Genomic DNA, 18953 nt, shown 5'->3' with positions numbered 1-18953 from the left:
GGTTATTTGTTTTCTTGCTATTAAGTTGAGTTTCTTATATATTTGGGATATTAACCCCTTATCAGATGTGTGGTATACAGATATTTTCTCCTACTCTGTGAATTCTCTTCACTCTGTAAATGGTTTTCTTTGTTATGCAGAAGCTTGAGCTCTCCACATTTGTTCTTTTCCCACGTTTGTTCCTTCTCATCATTATTAGAGACTACATTGGGGATTTAGAGTGACATCTCATATACACTAGAAAATCAGTGCAGAATCATTTTGGGGTATTGTTTCTGGTTAAAAAATCAGATATTTGGGGGTCTGGCAAATAGTAGGCTGCCAGTGGCTTCCAAAAACCTAACCTTTCAGTCATGGAAAGGGATGAACTCTTGGCATGGAAGGGCATCTTAAAGGGCTCTCATGTCAGTGTATTGGAACTGACCCTGGAAACTAATGAAAGAGTAATCCTCCCTAAATCAACCCAAAGCTGGTAATCCCCAAGGCTGCATGTTGGTGATTAAAAAAGAAAGGTAGGAGCAGCTGTCTTTTTGTTCAGTTTAATTATGACCCAGTACCTGGGTGAGTGCTAATTTCCTGGTGGCACTGGAAGTGGGTGGGAAAAGGTGTTAGGTTTCTGCAGGCTGCAGGGACTAAATGTACAGACGTGGATTCTGCCTGGTGTATGTCTAGGGATCCAGCCACAGTTCAGGGGAGCTCAAGCTTGTGAGGTCAGGTTGCATGGCTTTTAATTTCTGCCCTTTAAATTGGAGACATGGGCTGCTGTGTGCCAGAGGACACAGCAGTACTATCAGGTGTCGGCTAGACTGCACACCTTAATTAATAGCTGTCTTGCCCCCCTCAACAACTAGCTACAGGGCAGCTGCTGAGCCTGTGAGATAGAACTTACGTTATTAAGCAGAAGAGAAACATTTAGCCCTCCTAATCATTTCAGCAGGGTTCCAGTCCAGAGGTCACAGCACTGGGCATCTCCTTTCCCCGGGTCCCCGTTCCCAGTATTCAAGTTGGTGTCCACGGGTGTGTTTATAGCCAGCCTGTGAACTACAGACTGTTGGTTGAAATTAATGCCCCTGCTCGTGGTGAATATGCAACATCATTCCTCCCTACTCTTCTTGTGTTCTCTGTCCTGGAGAATGGTCCTGCCATTTGCCCTGTTGTCCAACTGGATAGTTGAACAATCATCCTGGATACCTTCTCCCTTAATAGCCATATCCAGTAATGGCCAATTCCTATGGATTCTACCTTCTAAATAGCTCTCACATCTGCTATGCCCTTTCCTGCATTGCACCTGCCTGTTCCTCGCATGGTGCTGAGGTTTGAGGTATGATTGATCCGTCACCCAGGTATTGAGCATAGTAATTGATAGTTTTTCAACCTCTGCCCCCCACCTTCCTTTCCTCCCTCCCCCTTTCATCTTCCACCTTTTGTTGTTTTCAAGTTTTACCACCACTATTGCTTTACAGGCATTTCACACTACTCTCTGTTTAGTTTTACTCTTGTTCTAAGCAACATTCTCCTTAAAGGCATACGTTTCAAATTCTAGTTGCATTTCTCTGCTCTAACTATTATAGTAACAAATGTTAGTTCATATGCCAACTAAAATTATTTCCTTGTGGAAATATGGAACATTCCAAGCCCTTAATCATTTCCTCTCTAGTCTGATATTCCAGTGGCTGAACTTGCTGCTATTTGAATACTCAATGTGTTAATGCCTCCTGAGCTTGTCATAGAATAGTCTGTTTTCCTGGAATGTAGTTCCTCCCTGGCCTAAGGCAAATGCCTACTTCAAAACTGAGCTTATATGTTCCCTCCTTTGTGAAGGTGTCCCTGGTTCCTGCAGAGAATGGCAGGCTTTCTCTGTTCTACGCTTTCTTCCAAACTTCCACTGCAGGAAACTTGTTGGTCTCCTCACTGTAAGCTCCCTGAGGTCCAATATGCCTGGCACAAAGTAAACACTCAGTGGGTGAATGAATGGGTGAAGTGATGCCAGGAAAGTCACTCCTATCCTTGTTATCATGAGTCCCGTCTCTAAAATCAGAGGATGTTTGGGAGATCTCAAAGATTTCTTTTCAGCTGTTTCTAGTATGTGAAGAAAAAGGTACAGCAAAATTAATTGCCTGCAGACACAGGATTATTTGTAGCAGAATCTAGAACCCTCATTCTTTTACTGTTTCCTGTGGACTTCAACATTTCAGACTCCTTCTGATAAGGTGGCCCACATGGGGAAGGTGGGCACCTGTAGGCCCCAGGCTGAGGAGAAAGTCTCAGGTGAGTGGGGTTCCTGCCTGGGCTCCCGCGTGACCCTTCCACTTGCAAGCTGGAGCTCTCTGCGTAAGCAACTGAAAACGCATCTCAGACATTTGCATAAATAGCTAGACTTCTATAGGAATAAAACTAGCCGTCTAATGTGAGACTCAGACATGCTTGTGCTGGGAGAAAAGCAGTTCTAGACCTCCTTGTGCCTGGCTATTTGATTCACTCATGTAGATCATTCTTGAGGCCTTCCCAAGTGAAGACTTCCCTCTACTTCTCCTTCTCCTGCAATGCTTCATTCGAGCCACAATTTTAAGGTGCTCAGAGTTTTGCATGACATCTCAGTTCTTCCATCTCCATCCTAATATGAAATCACCAGGGCATAGCTTCTTCATAGTCTTCACAGACGGAATGTCAGTATTTTTTTTAATTGCATTGATTTTTTGAGGGGAGATGTCTGTATGTCTTGGGTTTATTTGGTTGGACACTTTGTTGAAAGTGCAACACTCCCAGAATCTGAGAAGAAGCGTGTAACATTTGACTGAAAACATAGTTTTATTATTTGTTATTGAAAAATTTTTTCTGATTTCTGAATGGGAAGTTATCTTTTAATGTTTTCACATTTGGACTATCTCAAATACAGCAAAGATGCATACATTGTTTTTCAGAGATAGAATTTTGCTTCATTGCTCAGGCTGGAGTATAGCGGTACAATCATGGCTCACTCTAACCTCCAACTACTGAGCGCAAGGGATCCTTTCCACTCAGCCTCTCACGTAGCTGGGACTACAGATATGCACCACTATAAATAGCTAATTTTTCTTTAATTTTTTATAGAGACAAGGTCTCACTGTGTTGCCCACACTGGTCTTGAATTCCTCAAGTGATCCTCCCGCCTTGGCCTTTCAAAGTGTTTAGATTACAGGGGTGAGCCACTGTGCCTGGCCCCAAAATATTTAAACATAAAAATGTTCTTGAAAAAAACTTTATGAAATATCAGTTTTCTCTTAAAAATGCCTCAATAAATATGATGCTTCCAAATGTTATTAATTTTTTTCTTTTTTTTTTTTTTTTGAGACGGAGTCTTGCTCTGTCGCCCAGGCTGGAGTGCAGTGGCCGGACCTCAGCTCACTGCAAGCTCCGCCTCCCGGGTTTACGCCATTCTCCTGCCTCAGCCTCCGGAGTAGCTGGGACTACAGGCGCCCGCCACCTCGCCCGGCTAGTTTTTTGTATTTTTTAGTAGAGACGGGTTTTCACCGTGTTGGCCAGGATGGTCTCGATCTCCTGACCTCGTGATCCGCCCATGTTGGCCTCCCAAAGTTCTGGGATTACAGGCTTGAGCCACCGCACCCGGCCAATTTTTTTCTTAATGTCAAGTTTTGCCTCATTACACCTTGATAGATTAATAATAAACCAAGCAGTAATAATAAAGGACCTACTTCGTGCCAGCTACTAGATCTTTTTTTTTTTTTTTTAATATTGAACACTTCATGAATTTGTATGTCATCCTTGTACAGGGACCACGCTAATCTTCTCTATCATTCCAGTTTTAGTAAATGTGCTGCCAAAGCATGCATAGCTGTTGGGTCTTACGGTTAAAAGTAATATGGGCTTATTATATTGTAGGCAAAACAATTTAGTGATTTAATCCTAAGATGCAGATATGAGTCTCTATTTTCAAATATTGAAGATAGATTGTATAGCACATTGTCTAAGATTTAACTTTGTATTTCACAGAAGTACTGTGCTGCAAAGACACCTGAAGAGAGAAAAAAATGAGTGACTTGTTCCCTAAGAAGCTTGGCCAGGACCTACTTACAAAATATGCCAGGAACACAAATGTGAAGCTCTTAGAAAATAATTCAGAAAGCCAGTAACCCACTATAATAGAAAGCCAGAATATCATATCTGAGGAAGATGAGGCTTCCATGAAATGTTATAAGCTTTTGTTTGTTGAGACTTTGAGACAGGGTCTTGGTCTTTTGCCCAGGCTAGAGTGCAGTTGTGTGATCATAGTTCACTATAGCCTCAAACTCCTGGGCTCAAGTGGTCCTCCTGCCTCAAGCTCCCAAGAAGCTAGAACTACAGGCACATGCCACTATGCCCAGTTAATTTTTAATTTTTCTGTAGTGATGGGATCTTGCTGTGTTGCCCAGGCTGATCTTGAACTCCAGGGCTCACAGCCTCCCAAAGTGATGAGATTATAGGTGTGACCCACCATGCCTTGCCCACTTAAAAAAATATACACACACAATAATTAGCCCCTCACTAATAAGTGAAATGGCAACAGTCATGTAGTACCATCTGTCAGGTTCCAACCTGAGCTGGGGTCTGAAGGGAATTTGTGGACAGGTGGAGGGTAATGGAAAGAACACTTGAGGGATCATATGCAGTTGGGACATGGCTTTATTCTCTCCCCTCCTACAGAGTCAGCAGTGCAGTTATATTACGGACGATAATGGCTTAAAGCCTCATATGAGCTCACACAAGCAGGTTACATCAAATGGCTACATAAATGTGATTACATATTGCATGGGGTTGTGCGCCTATGCTCCAAACCTGCTGTGTCAGACTGTACCAGATGTCTACCTCAGCATACTCCTGATTGCAGCACAGCAATCCACCCTCTAGGCCGAAGGAGTCCTTGTAGTGGGGAGACGTGCCCACAGGGTGGAACTTTGGACTCATAGGCCACAGCAGCAATATAGGGAGCAACAACTCACTACTAATATTCCTGCTATGCTGCCCATAATTATTAGGGTCCAGCATAGGCCAGAGCCTAAAGATGCTCACCATGTCTGTAGGGGGTCATCAGTAAGGCTGTCAACTGCCTTGATTTCCTGGGAAACTCTTGCAAAACTGCTGTTATGTTTTGTTCATTGTCAGGGATGAAGGCACAACATTGCGTTCCCAAAAGAGCACAGGTGCCACCTTGGGCAGCAGTTAATATGTTGAGGGCCACCCAGTTCTGCAGTACTACCTTCCTGGTTTGATCAACCTCATCTGTCAACAGAAGGAGGGCAACTTGGGTGTAATTCAAGGCTCAAGCAGTGTGCTCTGCAAGGGCAGTAACTTGCATTTCTACAGGTGACACCTGTTCCAGGGATGGTTAATGCTAAGGGGTAGAGGCACCAGGGGGTTCGTCGCACTCACAAAAACTGGGAATGTAGTGCCTCCCAGTTATTTGGGCATCTAGGTAATGTGGGAATAACAGCGGCAGGCACGTAAGGTCCCCCCTAGGTACAGCAGCCAGTCCATTTCACTGGCAAAGATGACCATCCTGTGTCTTCATAGGTCTATAAATTTCCAGGGGGAGCACTAAGTCCACTGGGGCCCAGCATTGATGAGGCTACCTATTCCACTGCACCTTTGGTGTGGTGACATATGTTATATTTGTGCAGGCTATGGCAGGTAGCCACCCCATGGTGGCCTTGCCCCAGTACTGCTCTGTACATTGTGGTACCTGTGGTGGGGGCACCACATGTTCTCCCGCTAACCAGCCCCATCCATCATAGTTGCTATGGGTCAGCCAGGGAGCAGGCATGCTATGGGTTTTGTGGGATCCTCTATCCAAAGCTTGTCATGTTGCATTCCAAATGTTGGCCATGGGACCCCAAATGTCTAACCATGTCCAGTTTTCCATAGAAGCTAGATGTGTGTGCCAGGGCAAGCCATCCACAGCTGCTGCTGGAAGAGCAGGGCAGATTCAGCAGTTGGAAACACTGGTCACCTCAGTGTAGGTGTGGGCCCAGTCCACAATACTGTTGGAGCATATCAACCTATGGTCAAAACGATAAAGCAGGCACAGTTACTAACCAGGGTAAATCACACCCCTCGGGCAAAATACAGGCCAACCTTTCATTCCTGGATAACAATGCAGCCACCAAGGGCTTCTGCCCTAGGCAATGGCACCACACCTCAGCTCCCCATGGTTCCTTTGGGTCCCGTATCTGTGCCAAAGTCACTGGGGAGCTCATAATAGGTCACACAGATAATACATATGGACCCCAGAGGAGGATTCCTTCCCTGGCCATTCCTCTATGAACGGTCAATCACAGAGGACATATATTAAATACCTAAGGAGTGACATGTAAATCATACTGTAGGCCCTCCTCCCAGGGGCTACAATAGCTAACCATTGGCAATGTGGGGCTTGGAGGGTCCATGGCCAAAGCCAGATTCTTTGTTCCCCTGACTTTAGGGGTGCTGGGGCAGGCAACAACAGGTTACTGTTCGCCCCCATACCTGGTCAGAGGAGGTCATCCCTGGTGTGTATCTGTAACTGGATGGGGGCAGTGGCCCAGTGTAGCAGTGCCTCCACCAGGGCCAGGCCACCTTTCCGTGGCCGTTCATTCAAGGTTTGGAGCACCAGGTCCAATGATGAACTCCAGCCCCACAAAGATGGGGGAGTAACATGCATGCGTAACCCATTTTTCAGGAGTCCATTATATCATTCAGTCATACCAGCAGCTTGTGGAATATGGGACCTCTACTTTATGTCCATCTGTTGTGCCCACTGTTGTACCTGCTGTCCAGTAAAATGTGTTCCCCTATCACTTTCAATGATCAGGGGACAACCATATAGGGCACCAAAGTGTTGCAGGGCCTGAATGGTGTGGTGTTGGTCAGCTGTCCTGCAAGGGTAGGCAAGTAACAGACTGGTGGCCATGTCTACAGCCGTCAGAACATGTGTATGCCCCTGTGACCTTGGAAGTGGCCCAGTGTAGTCTATTTGCCATCTAGCCAAGGGCAGCCACCCTACCGTCACTTGTTGTGTAACCCTGGGCAGCTGCCTCTGTCTGGTGTATGTCTGTGCGCATGCTGGGCGCTTCTGGTGGGCCTCTCAGATATCCTATGTGGGCAAGGATAGACCCCAGCGCTTACTGACCTGTTGCATTAGTTTACCCTCCGCATGGCCCAATTTTCAGTGCAGCCATAGGGTTATATCTTGTGTAAGTACTGACTCCAACCACTGGATCTTGGCCAAGGTATCTGCCTCATCATTGCTGGGGTCAGCAAAAAGCACGCGTCCTGACACATGATAAACAGTTACATCCTTTTGGTGGCCCATTTCCCATAGGTTTTGCCACATGGCCTGGTCCCAAATGGGCAGGTGGCCAACTAGCCAATTCTGTAACTTCTGGGTAGTTAACCACAAGGTCAGGCCTCGATATGCTGCCCAGCTATCAGTGCAGATTACCACAGGTGTCTCCTCCTTGGTGATCACCATCCACACTGCCCTTAGTTCAGTCCATTGACTACTTTGCACCCAGCATCAAACCATGTGGTTTCAGTACTAGGCTGGACCACGACAGTGGTCCAGGCAGCAGTAGCACCCCAGCTGGACCCAACCATATACCATGCCCCATCAGGAATGGGGGGGGGGTGCCCTTCTTTAAACAGTGATGGCTTAGGGTTTAAGAGTGCCTCAGGCTGACCCATAGCCGTATCTTACATCGGAACTGCAGGTCCCAAGAGTTCTTGTAATTCTGCTGCTAAGGGGCTTGTACTCGGTGTGCTCTGCCATTCTAGGTAGGCACCCCACTTTGCTAAGGTGGATGTCTGTGCTGTCCCAGTCTGGGGGGTGGTTACCCATGAATGTACCCACCCTGCTATTGGGTAAGTCGGCCACGGACGACTGTAGCCTGGCCCATCACACTCTCACAAGCCTGAAGGGCAGCATATGCAGCTGCTAATTGCTTCTCTATTGAGAGATACCAGAGATCAGCTCCCTTCCAAAGTTGGGACCAAAAGCCTACCGGTGTTCTAAAGTGCTCCACGTGCTGCCATAGGCCCCAGCCAAAACCATCTGCAGTCACATGCACATCGAGTTCAAATGAGCACCCTGGGTTAATTACTCGTGGGGCCTGTGCTTGCTGTATGGCCCACTTGGCTGCCAGAAAAACCATTTCAGCATCATTGTCCCAATACCAGGTAGTGCTAAATAGGGCGGGAATACCCGCCAATATCCTAAGAGGCCCACAAAAGTCTGTAGCTGCTTCATCATTGCGGGGCGGGGATATGCTTGAATTTTATCAGTGGCCTCTGGGGTATCCTCCTTCTTACCTCACCAGATAACTCCCAATAATTTGGTAGACCCTTGAACCTTGGAATCCAGGCCCTTGGACCTTGGATTGGTTAATGGCCCAACTGCATGCTGCCAAATGTTATTGCAAGAGGGGTGCCGCTGCTTCTAAATCTGCAAGAGAATCAGAGGTTAACATAATATCATCAATATCATGGAATAGGTGGACCTCCTTTGGACATTTCTAGGTGGTTAAATCTGTGGCCACGAGACAATGACATAGGCTGGGACTAGGCACAAAGTCCTGCCTCAACACTGTGAAAGTCCCTCTTGCCCTTCCCATGTGAAAGCAAACTGTTCCTGGCTCTCTGGAGCAATGTCAATTGAGAAGAATGCACTGGCAAGTCTACCACATAGGGGTACTGTCCCAATTCCGTCGTCAAGCGGCCCATCAAATCAGTGATAGACAGTACAGCCAGATGTAAAGGGAGTGTTACTAGCAGCCCATCAAATCAGTGATAGACAGTACAGTTGGATGTAAAGGGAGTGTTACTAGCGGCCCATCAAATCAGTGATAGACAGTACAGCTGGATGTAAAGGGAGTGTTACTAGCGGCCCATCAAATCAGTGATAGACAGTACAGCTGGATGTAAAGGGAGTGTTACTAGCGGCCCATCAAATCAGTGATAGACAGTACAGCTGGATGTAAAGGGAGTGTTACTAGCGGCCCATCAAATCAGTGATAGACAGTACAGCTGGATGTAAAGGGAGTGTTACTAGCGGCCCATCAAATCAGTGATAGACAGTACAGCCGGATGTAAAGGGACTGTTACTTTATTTAGTTCTCAATAATCCACCATCATCAGCCAGGTTCCATCAGGCTTTCTGACTGGTCATACCAGTGCATCAAAGGGGCTGTGGCTGCCATGCACTATCTGCACCTCCTCTAACTTCTTAATGGTCTCTGTTATCTCCATATGCTCACCTGGAAAGCGGTATTGACGGGTGGAAGTAACTTGTCAGGGTTATGGCAGGACCTGGGGCTGGTGATGCGTATGTCCGCACAGTACCAGCTTAACCACATGTACTCGGAGTCTGAATTCTCTGACTGCGGTTTGTAAAGCCAAGCCATGTAAAATATCCACCCCCAGAATGTATTCAGGTGTGGGAGAGACATACGCAATTATGAGTGGGGAGCTAAGCGGCCGATGCCAGGGTGCAAAGATACAGGTTTCACTTTCACTGACCGGCCTCCATAGCCATCTGTATATGCAACCTTGCCCGGAAATGTATTCGGGTTCCCATAGACGAGGCTACAATCTGCACTGGTGTCTACCAGCACCATCACCCACCGTACATTGGTGGGGGACCAGTGGATTGCCTGTTTCACATGGTGGTTGTCTGGTGTCCCCCCAAGCCGGGCACCTCGGCCAGTTTCCTAATCAAACACAAAAGGCTCTATACCTCCGCCGGTCTGCAAGTAGTCCTTGAGCGGGAGTGTTGGGTGGGACTGGGTCCAGCAGCATCATTCTTCTCCCTCTTGGGCATTCTCTGGAATTGCTGCTCTGGGGACAGTTGCCTCCACAAAGTTAACAGCACTTCATTGGGTTGCCTATCAATTTTCTCTCGGTCAACCCCAACCAAATCAAATCAATTCACATCTGCATGTGGGTCACGCATTGGGGCCCCATTTTGTCCCATGAGGTGGCCCCCTGTGGAATGGGTACCTTCTCCTTTTTTGTGGCACAGACTCCCTGGTCCCACTGATGGCCCTCTGCTTCCCTATGGACCACCATAGTGGTAGTCACCTCGTGTGTGTGGTGCCCCACATACGGAGTGAGGACAACGGCCTGGAAGCCGAAGGCACTTGGGGGTGCAGAGCCTAACGCAGGATCCCTCTTGGGGGAGGTAGAGTGTTCATCGTCTGGCCCTCGGGTATTCAGATTGAACATAGCCTGCCGCATACCCATCTCCTGAATTACTTGCACCAAATCTGTGTACAACTGCTATTTACTCATAGTTTCTGATGTTTCTCTGGCATTGTTCCATACCATTCGTAGGGCTACCATCAGCTATTTAATTAGAGTGTGGTCGCCTTGCCCTGTGCTAACTGCCTGCTCACCTGCAATCACCGACAGAGGGAGAGATGGGTCATAACGGAGGTCTACTTTTCCATTTCAGAGGCGGAGCAGACGATACTGTTGGCTACCTCATCCCAAAGGTGAAGCGTCTAGGAGGGTAGGGGTTCCCCAAGCGCTGCCAAAGCTGTTTACCTAATTCCTGCAACTCATTTGGGATATAAGCACTGCATGATGTGTGCTCTGTCATGGTACGGGGTCCCTGTGCCCGTCCCTGGGGCTCCAACAGCTGTTCATGTTCTATTTTCTGATAGACAACTAGGCAAGCCCGAAACAGGGGTTCTTCCTCCTAGGTATCAGAATGATTGAGCGTCTCTGGTTGGGATGGTGGGCCCAGGCCCACACTAATGGCAGCTCCTAATTCTCATTCCAAGCTGTGTATCCGGGCCTCCTGGCACTCTGTTTGTGCCTGGAGGTCCCTTACCTGTGCTGCATCCCGCAGGGACTGAGCGTGCACTTCCCATAGCACAGTCAAAACGCCCATCCAACTCTGCTGGCTAAAGCATGCTCCTTCTGGGTGCTCTGTCCTTCCAGGTGCTTCAGCCCCTTCTCCATGCTCAGGGGGGACCTGTCCACCACCGTTCCACTGGGGCCCATCCTAGCAGCACAGCTGCCACCGGGTGCCATAACCCATGCTGGGGCCACATGGGCCACCCGGGATCATCAGGGCCAAGGGCTCACTCACCTTGGGATCCTGCTGACTACGCCAATTGTCAGGTTCCAACCCTAGCTGAGGTCCAAGGGGAGCTGGTGGACTGGTGGCGGGTATCTGAAAGAACACTCAAGGAACCATAGGCAATTGGGACATGGCTTTATTCTCTGCTCTCCTGCAGAGTCAGCAGTGTAGTTATACTACTCACAGACAATCATGGCTCAAAGCCAGGTATGATCTCACACAAACTAGTTACATCAAACGGCTACATACATGTGATTATGTAATGCACAGGATTGTGTGCCTGCACTCCAAACCCACTGTGTTATGCTGTGCTGGATGTCTACCTCAGCCTACTCCTGACTGAAGCACAGCCCTTTTCCTTACACCGTCAATACATATCAGAGGGAATGCTAGATTGTTAGAGTTGGGAAATACCTTAGACATTATTTAGTCCAGAGATTTGGAAACATTTTAAAAAACTTTTATATCTAATTTAAAAAATATGAAAATACTTTCTTGCTTATTTTTTCTTTGTAACAAAACCTTCATGGCAGCCCAATGTATAACAGGTAGAAAAGAATTTTTAAGGTTAAAGGAAGTAGAGTGGGGTGGAGGAGCTCCACCTGCTAGTTTTCTGTTAACCCAGCCTGACAAGGGAATTGAGACCACTTGTGAGAAAGTCTTTCTTGCTAATTCCCTAAAAGTGACATGATTTGTACACCTTGGTACTCTGCGCTCAGATGGAGATTAATTGGGGATGGGAGTCATTCCTTTTGTGTTTTTTTTTTGAGATGGAGTCTTGCTCTGCCACCCAGAATGGAGTGCAGTGGCATGATCTTGGCTCACTGCAACCTTTGCCTCCTGGGTTCAAGCTATTCTCCTCCCTCAACCTCCCGAGTAGCTGGGATTATAGGTGCCTGCCACGACGCCAGGCTAATTTTTTTTTTTTTTTTTGTATTTTTAGTAGAGACGGGGTTTTACCATGTTGGCTAGGCTGGTTTTGAACTCCTAACCTCGAGTGATTCACCCACCTTGGCCTCCCAAAGTGCTAGGATTACAGGCGTGAGCCACTGTGCATGGCTGAGTCATTCCTTTTCTAACTCTTCTCCTGGTTCATTGAATATTGGACAAGTCCTTTTTTCCTTTCTTACCTGTTTTTTTCATCTTTATTATGGAGACAATTAGAATCTCCTGATTTTCTCATTTTGTCACTGAATGAATGAATTCCTGGAAATAGAAGGGTTAAAATGAAATCTGTTTGGACTCCCTGGGCTTAAATACTTGCCTTAGTAGTCATTGCCTATATACTTGTGGTCAAGTTACTTAACCACTGTGACCTTCAAGTTTCTCACCTACAAAATGGGTATAATTATACCACTTACCTTGTAAGATTGTTAAAAATGAGATGTGAATATGATTAGCATGTTTTATTATTGTCAACACTACTTCTAAAAATACAGTGTAAGAAAACAATCATGGATGTTCCTAAATATTTATTATATGGAATTTTAATTGTTTAAAACTATAAAAAAAAAGAAAAATAGTAAATACATATGAATATTAGATTGGTTAAAAAAATGGCTCATTTATAAGATGGGATAATTTGCAAATGTCAAAATAGTGTAGAAAATTATTTGGTGACATGGGAAAATATTCTTTGTATATTGTTAAATTTAAAAAATTAGATTATAAAATCTTGTTAGTGTTTTATTCACTGATAGGGTTAAAAGGCAGTCATTTCCTTCACTTTAAAAACTTGTTTAAAAATATTTTATTTTTAGGCTGGGTGCAGTGGCTTACGCCTGTAATCCCAGCACTTTGGGAGGCCGAGGCAGGTGGATCACTTGAGGAGAGGATTTGGAGACCAGCCTGGCCAACATGGTGAAACCCTATTTCCACGAAAAATACAAAAATTAGCCAGGCATTGTGATGAGCACCTGTAATCCCAGCTACTTGAGAGGCTGAGGCAGGAGAATCGCTTGAACCTGGGAAGTAGAGGTTGCTATGAGCCAAGATCATGCCACTGCACTGCAGCCTGGGTGACAGAGTAAGACTCTGTCTCAAAAAAAAAATAATAAAATTAAAAAAAATTAATGTTATGGGTACCTAGTAGGTATATATATTTATGTGGCACATGAGATATTTTGATATGGGCATATAATGCATAAAAATCAAAGCAGGATAAATGGGATATCCATCACCTCAATCAAGCATTTGTCATTTCTCTGTGGTTATAAACATTTCAATTATACTCCTTTAGTTATTTAAAAATCTACAATAAATTATTATTGACTGTAGTCAACAATACAACTAGATTGTATTCATTCTGTCTAAATATATTTTTGTAACTGTTAACCATCTCTACTTCCTACTACTCTCCCACTACGCTTCCCAGCCGTTGGTAACCAGCATTCTACTCTCTAAGTTCAATTGTTTTAATTTTTAGCTCTCATACATTAATGAGAACATGCAAAATTTCTCTTTCTGTGCCTGGCTTAGTTCACTTAACATAATGACCTCCAGTTCCATTCATGTTGTTGCAGATGACAGGGTTTTATTATTTTGTGTGTGTGACTGAATAGTACTCCATTGTGTGTATGTACCAGATTTTCTTTATCCATTTGTCTATTAATGGACACTTAGGTTGCTTCCAAATCTTGGCTATTGTGAAGAGTGCTGCAGTAAACATCGGAGTGCAGGTATGATTTAAAAAAACTGATTTCTTTTCTTTGGGGGTACATACCTAGAAGTGGGATTGCTGGATCATATGGTAATATGTTCTCCACAGTGGTTACACTAATTTATATTCACACCAACAGCGTATACAGGTTCCCTTTTTTCCGCATCCTCTCCAGCATTTGCTGTTGCCTGTATTTTGGATAAAAGCCATTTTAACTGCGGTGAGATGATATCTCATGTAGTTTTCATTTTCATTTCTCTGATCATCAGTGGTGTGCTTAACACTTTTCATTTGCCATTTATATGTCTTCTTTTGAGAAATGTCTATTCAGATCTTTTGCCTATTTTAAAATCAGATAATTAGTTTTTTTTTTCCAATTGAGTTTTTTGAGCTCCTGATATATTCTGGCTATTCATCCCTTAATAATTCTGGTTTGCAGATATTTTCTCCTATTCTGTGGGTTGTCACTTCACTTTGTGGATTATTTCCTTTGCTCTGCAGAAGGTTTTTATTAATAACTTGATGTGATCTCATTTGTCTATTTTTGCTTTGGTTGTCTGTGGTTTTGTGGTATTACTTAAGAAATCAAGAAATCTTTGCTTTCCTTTTTTTTTTTTTTTGAGATGGAGTCTCGCTCTGCCACCCAGAATGGAGTTGCAGTGGCATGATCTCGACTCACTGCAACCTCTGACTCCTGGGTTCAAGCTATTCTCCTCCCTTAACCTCCCGAGTAGCTGGGATTACAGGTGCCTGCCATGATGCCAGGCTAAATTTTTTTTGTATTTTTAGTAGAGACAGGGTTTTAACATGTTGGCCAGGCTGGTTTTGAACTCCTGACCTCAAGTGATCCACCCACCTTGGCCTCCCAAAGTGCTAGGATTACAGGCGTGAGCCACCACGTATGGCTGAGTCCTTCCTTTTCTAACTCAATGTCCTGGAGAGTTTCCCCCATGTTTTCTGTTAGTATTAATAGTTTCATAGTTTGAGGTCTTAGATTTAAGTCTTTAATCCCTTTTGATTTGATTTTTGTATATGGTGAGAGATAGGGATTTAGTTTCATTCTTCTGCATAAGGATATTCAGTTTTCTTAGCATTATTTATTTATTTATCATAACGTTCTTTTCTGTTGATCCCAAATTTTTATTTTATTTTTTAATTTTTTTTCCTTCCAACTTTTAGGCTCAAGGGGTACATGTGCAGGTTTGTTATGTGGGTAAATTGCATGTTTCAGGATTTGGTGTACAGCTAATTTTGTCACCTAGATAATTAGCATAATACCTGATCGTAGTTTTCAGCCCTCACCCTCTTCCCACCCTCCAGCCTCAAGTAGGCCCCAGTATATATTGATCTCTTCTTTGCATCTGTGTGTACTCAGTGTTTAGCTCCCTCTTATAAGTGAGAACATGCAGAATCTGATTTTCTGTTCTGTGTTAATTGACTTAGGATAATGACCATCTATGTTGCTGCAAAAGACATGATCTCATTGTTTCTTATGGCTGTATAGTATTCCAAGGTGTCTATGTACCACATTTTCTTTATTCAGTCCCCACTGGTGGGAACCCGGGTTGATTCCATGTCTTTGCTATTGTGAATAGTGCTGTGATGAACATTCATGTGCATGTGTCTTTATGGAGAATGATTTATATTTCTTTTGGTATACACACAGTAGTGAAATTGCTAGGTCTAATGGTAGTTCTATTTTAAGTTCTTTGAGAAATCTCTAGACTGCTTTCCACAGTGGCTACACTAATTTACAAAATTCCCACCAGCAGTGTATAAGCATTCTCTTTGGTCTACAAACTCACTAGCATCTGTTACTTTTTGACTTTTTAGTAATAGCCATTCAGACTGGTGTGAGATTGTATCTAATTGTGGTTTTGATTTGCATTTCTCTAATGATTAGTGATATTGAGCATTTTTTCATATGCTTGTTGGCTGCTTGTATATCTTCTTTTGAGAAGTGTCTGTTCATGTCCTTTGCCCATTTTTTAATAAAGTATTTTTTTTGCTTGTTGATTTATTTAAGTTCTTTGTAGATGCTGGATATTAGACCTTTGTCAGAAGCATAGTTTGCAAATTATTTTCTCCCATTCTGTAGGTTGCCTGTTTACTCTATTGATAGTTTCTTTGCTGTGCAGAAGCTCTTAAGTTTAATTAGGTCCCACTTTTAATCTTTTTTTTTTGTTGTTGTTCTTTTTTTGAGACAGGGTCATGCTATGTCACCCACGCTGGAGTGCAGTGTCATGACCTTGACTCACTACAACCTCCACCTCCCAGGCTCAAGCAGTCCTCTCACCTGAGCCTCCTGAGCAGCTGGGACTACAGACATGTACCACCATGCCCAGCTGATTTTTGTGTTTTTGTAGAGATAGGGTTTTACCATGTTGGCCAGGCTGGTCTCAAATTCCTGGGCTCGAATGATCCACCTGCCTTGGCCTCTTAAAGTTGTGGGATTACAGGTGTGAGCCACTGCACCTGGTCAAGTTTTGTTTTTGTTGCAATTGCTTTTGAAATCTTCATCATGAAGTCTTTGACAGGGCCAATGTCCAGAATGATATTTCCTAGGTTTTCTTCTAGGGTTTTTATAGTTTTAGGTTTTACATTTAAGTCTTTAATCCAACTTGAGTTGAATTTTATATTTGTTGATAAATAGTGGTCCAGTTTCAATCTTCTGCATATTGAGAAGATTGAGATAACTAGCCAGTGATCTCAGTACCATTTATTGAAGAGGGAGTCCTTTCTTCACTGCTTGCTGTTGTCAGCTGTGTTGAAGATCAGATAGTTGTAGGTGTATGGTTTATTTTTTTGGGTTCTCTAACCTGTACCAGTGATCTCTGTGTTGACTTTTGTACCAACACCATGCTGTTGTAGTTACTGTTGTAGTCTTGTAGTATAGTTTGAAGTTAAGTGGTGTGATGCCTAAAGCTTAGTTCTTTTTGCTTAGGATTACTTTGGCTATTTGGGCTCCTTTTTGGTCCCAGATGAATTTTAAAATGATATTTTCAAAATCTGTGAAAAATGAGGGTAGTTTTATAGGAATAGCATTGAATCTGTAAATTGCTTTGGGCAGTATGGCCATTTTAACAATACTGATTCTTCTTATTCGTGAGCATAGACTGTTTTTCCATTTGCTTGGATCATCTTTGATTTTTTTTTTTTTTTTAGCAATGTTTTGTAATTCTTGTTGTGATCATTCACATCCCTGGTTAGCCATATTCCTAGATGTTTTAGTCTTTTTTTTGTGGCTATCGTGAATGGTATTGCATTCATAATTTGGCTGTCAACTTGGATGTTGTGTATAGAAATGCTAATGACTTTTGTATATCAATTTTGTGTCCTGAAACTTTGCTGAATTTGTTTATCATATCTAGGAGCCTTTGGGCAGAGACTGTGGAGTTTTGTAGGTATAGAATCATATTGTCTGCAAAGAAGGATTGTTTGACTTCCTCTCTTCCTATTTGGATACCTTTTATTTTTCTTTCGCCTGATTACCCCAGCTAGAACTTCCAGTACTGTGTTGAATAGGAGTGGTGAGAGTGGGCATCCTTGTCTTGTTCTGGTTCTCAAGGGAAATGCTTTCAGCTTTTGCCCAACAGTATGATGTTGGCTGTGGGTTTGTCATAGATGGCTATTATTTTGAGATGTGTTCCTTTTTGATACCTAGTTTGTTAAGGATTTTTAACATGAAGGGAGGTCGAATTTAATCAAGAGCCTTTTCTGCATCTGTTGAGATGATCATGCGGTTTTTGTTTTTAGTTCTGTTTATTTGATGAATCACATTTATTGATTTATGTATGTTGAACCAACCTTGCATCCCAGGAATAAAGCTTTCTTGATTGTGGTGAATTGGATTTGGTTTGCTAGTATTTTGTTAAGGATTTTTGCATGTATGTTCATCAGGGATATTGGCCTGAAGATTCTTTTTTCTGCCAAGTTTTGGTATCAGAATGATGCTGGCCTCATAGAATGAGTTAGGGAGGAGTTCCTCCTCCTCTATTTTTTGAAATAGTTTCAGTAGGATTGGTACCAGCTCTTTATATGTCTGGTAGAAATCAGCTGTAAATCCATGTGGCCCAGGGCTTTTTCTGGTTGGTAAATTTTTTTATTAATTCAACTTTGAAATTTGTTGTTGATCTATTCAGGCTTTCAATTTCTTCCTGGTTCAATCTTGGTAGGTTGTATGTTTTCAGGAATTCATTTATTTCTTTTAGGTTTTCCAGTTTGTGTCAGCACCATCTATTGAAGAGACTGTCCTTTCTCCAATGTACGTTCTTGGCACCTCTGTCGAAAATGAATTAACTGTAGGATTTATTTCTGGGTTCTCTATTCTGTTCCATTGGTCTATGTGTCTGTTTTTATGCCAGTGCCATGCTGTTTTGGTTACTATATCACTTTAGTATAATTTGAAGTCAGGTAATATGATTCCTTCAGTTTTTTTCTTTCTGCTCAGGATGGCTTTGGCTATTCTGCATTTTTCGTGGTTCCATATAAATTTTTAGGTTTTTTAAAATTTCTGTGAAGAATGTCATTGATATTTTGATTGGGCTTGCATTGAATCTGTAGATCACTTTGGGCAGTATGGACATTTTAACAATATTGATTCTTCCAATCCATGAACGTGGACTGTCTTCCTACTTTTTAATGTACTTTTCTTTATCTTACATCAATGTTTTATAGTTTTCAGGATCTTTCACCTCTTTGGTTAAGTTTATTCCTAGATATTTTATTTGCAGCTATTGTCAATGGGATTACTTTTTTAACATCTTTTTCAGATTGTTCACTGTTGGCCTATAGAAGTGCTATATTGATTTTTGTATGTTGATTTTGTATCCTGCAACCTTATTGAATTTGTTTACAAATTCTAATAGTTTTTTGGTAGAGTCTTTAGTTTTTTCCAAATATAAGATCAGATCATCTGCAAACAAGGATAATTTGACCTCCTCCTTTCCAATTTGGATGTCTTTTACTTCTTTCTCTTGTCTGATTGCTGCAGCTAGAACTTCTAGTATTATATTGAATAACAGTAGTGTAAGTGGTCATCCTTGTCATATTCCAGTCTTAGTTCTGTTTTTTATTCATTTCTCCCCTACTGGTGCTTCAGAACACTTCACATTTCTATATTGGAATTCCTCAAGCATGTCTTTCTGTCCCTTCTAGATTGTAAAACTATTTGAAGGAAGGATTTTTATCTTACTGGTAGAC

General features: G+C 43.2%; 1 protein-coding gene and 1 pseudogene across 1 annotated transcript in view; one reads left to right on the top strand and one right to left on the bottom strand.

The window, feature by feature from the left end:
* The window catches only part of TBX19 (T-box transcription factor 19), a 71888-nt gene that overhangs the window by 17393 nt on the left and 35542 nt on the right, over positions 1-18953 (top strand). The window lies entirely within an intron of this gene.
* On the bottom strand, positions 3726-3826 carry LOC119619809 (U6 spliceosomal RNA; annotated as a pseudogene).

This window comes from Chlorocebus sabaeus, chromosome 25 (assembly GCF_047675955.1).
Source record: "Chlorocebus sabaeus isolate Y175 chromosome 25, mChlSab1.0.hap1, whole genome shotgun sequence".
Classification (NCBI taxonomy): domain Eukaryota; kingdom Metazoa; phylum Chordata; class Mammalia; order Primates; family Cercopithecidae; genus Chlorocebus; species Chlorocebus sabaeus.
Note: the sequence above shows the minus strand (reverse complement) of the source record. Positions and strands in the feature narration are given on the sequence as shown.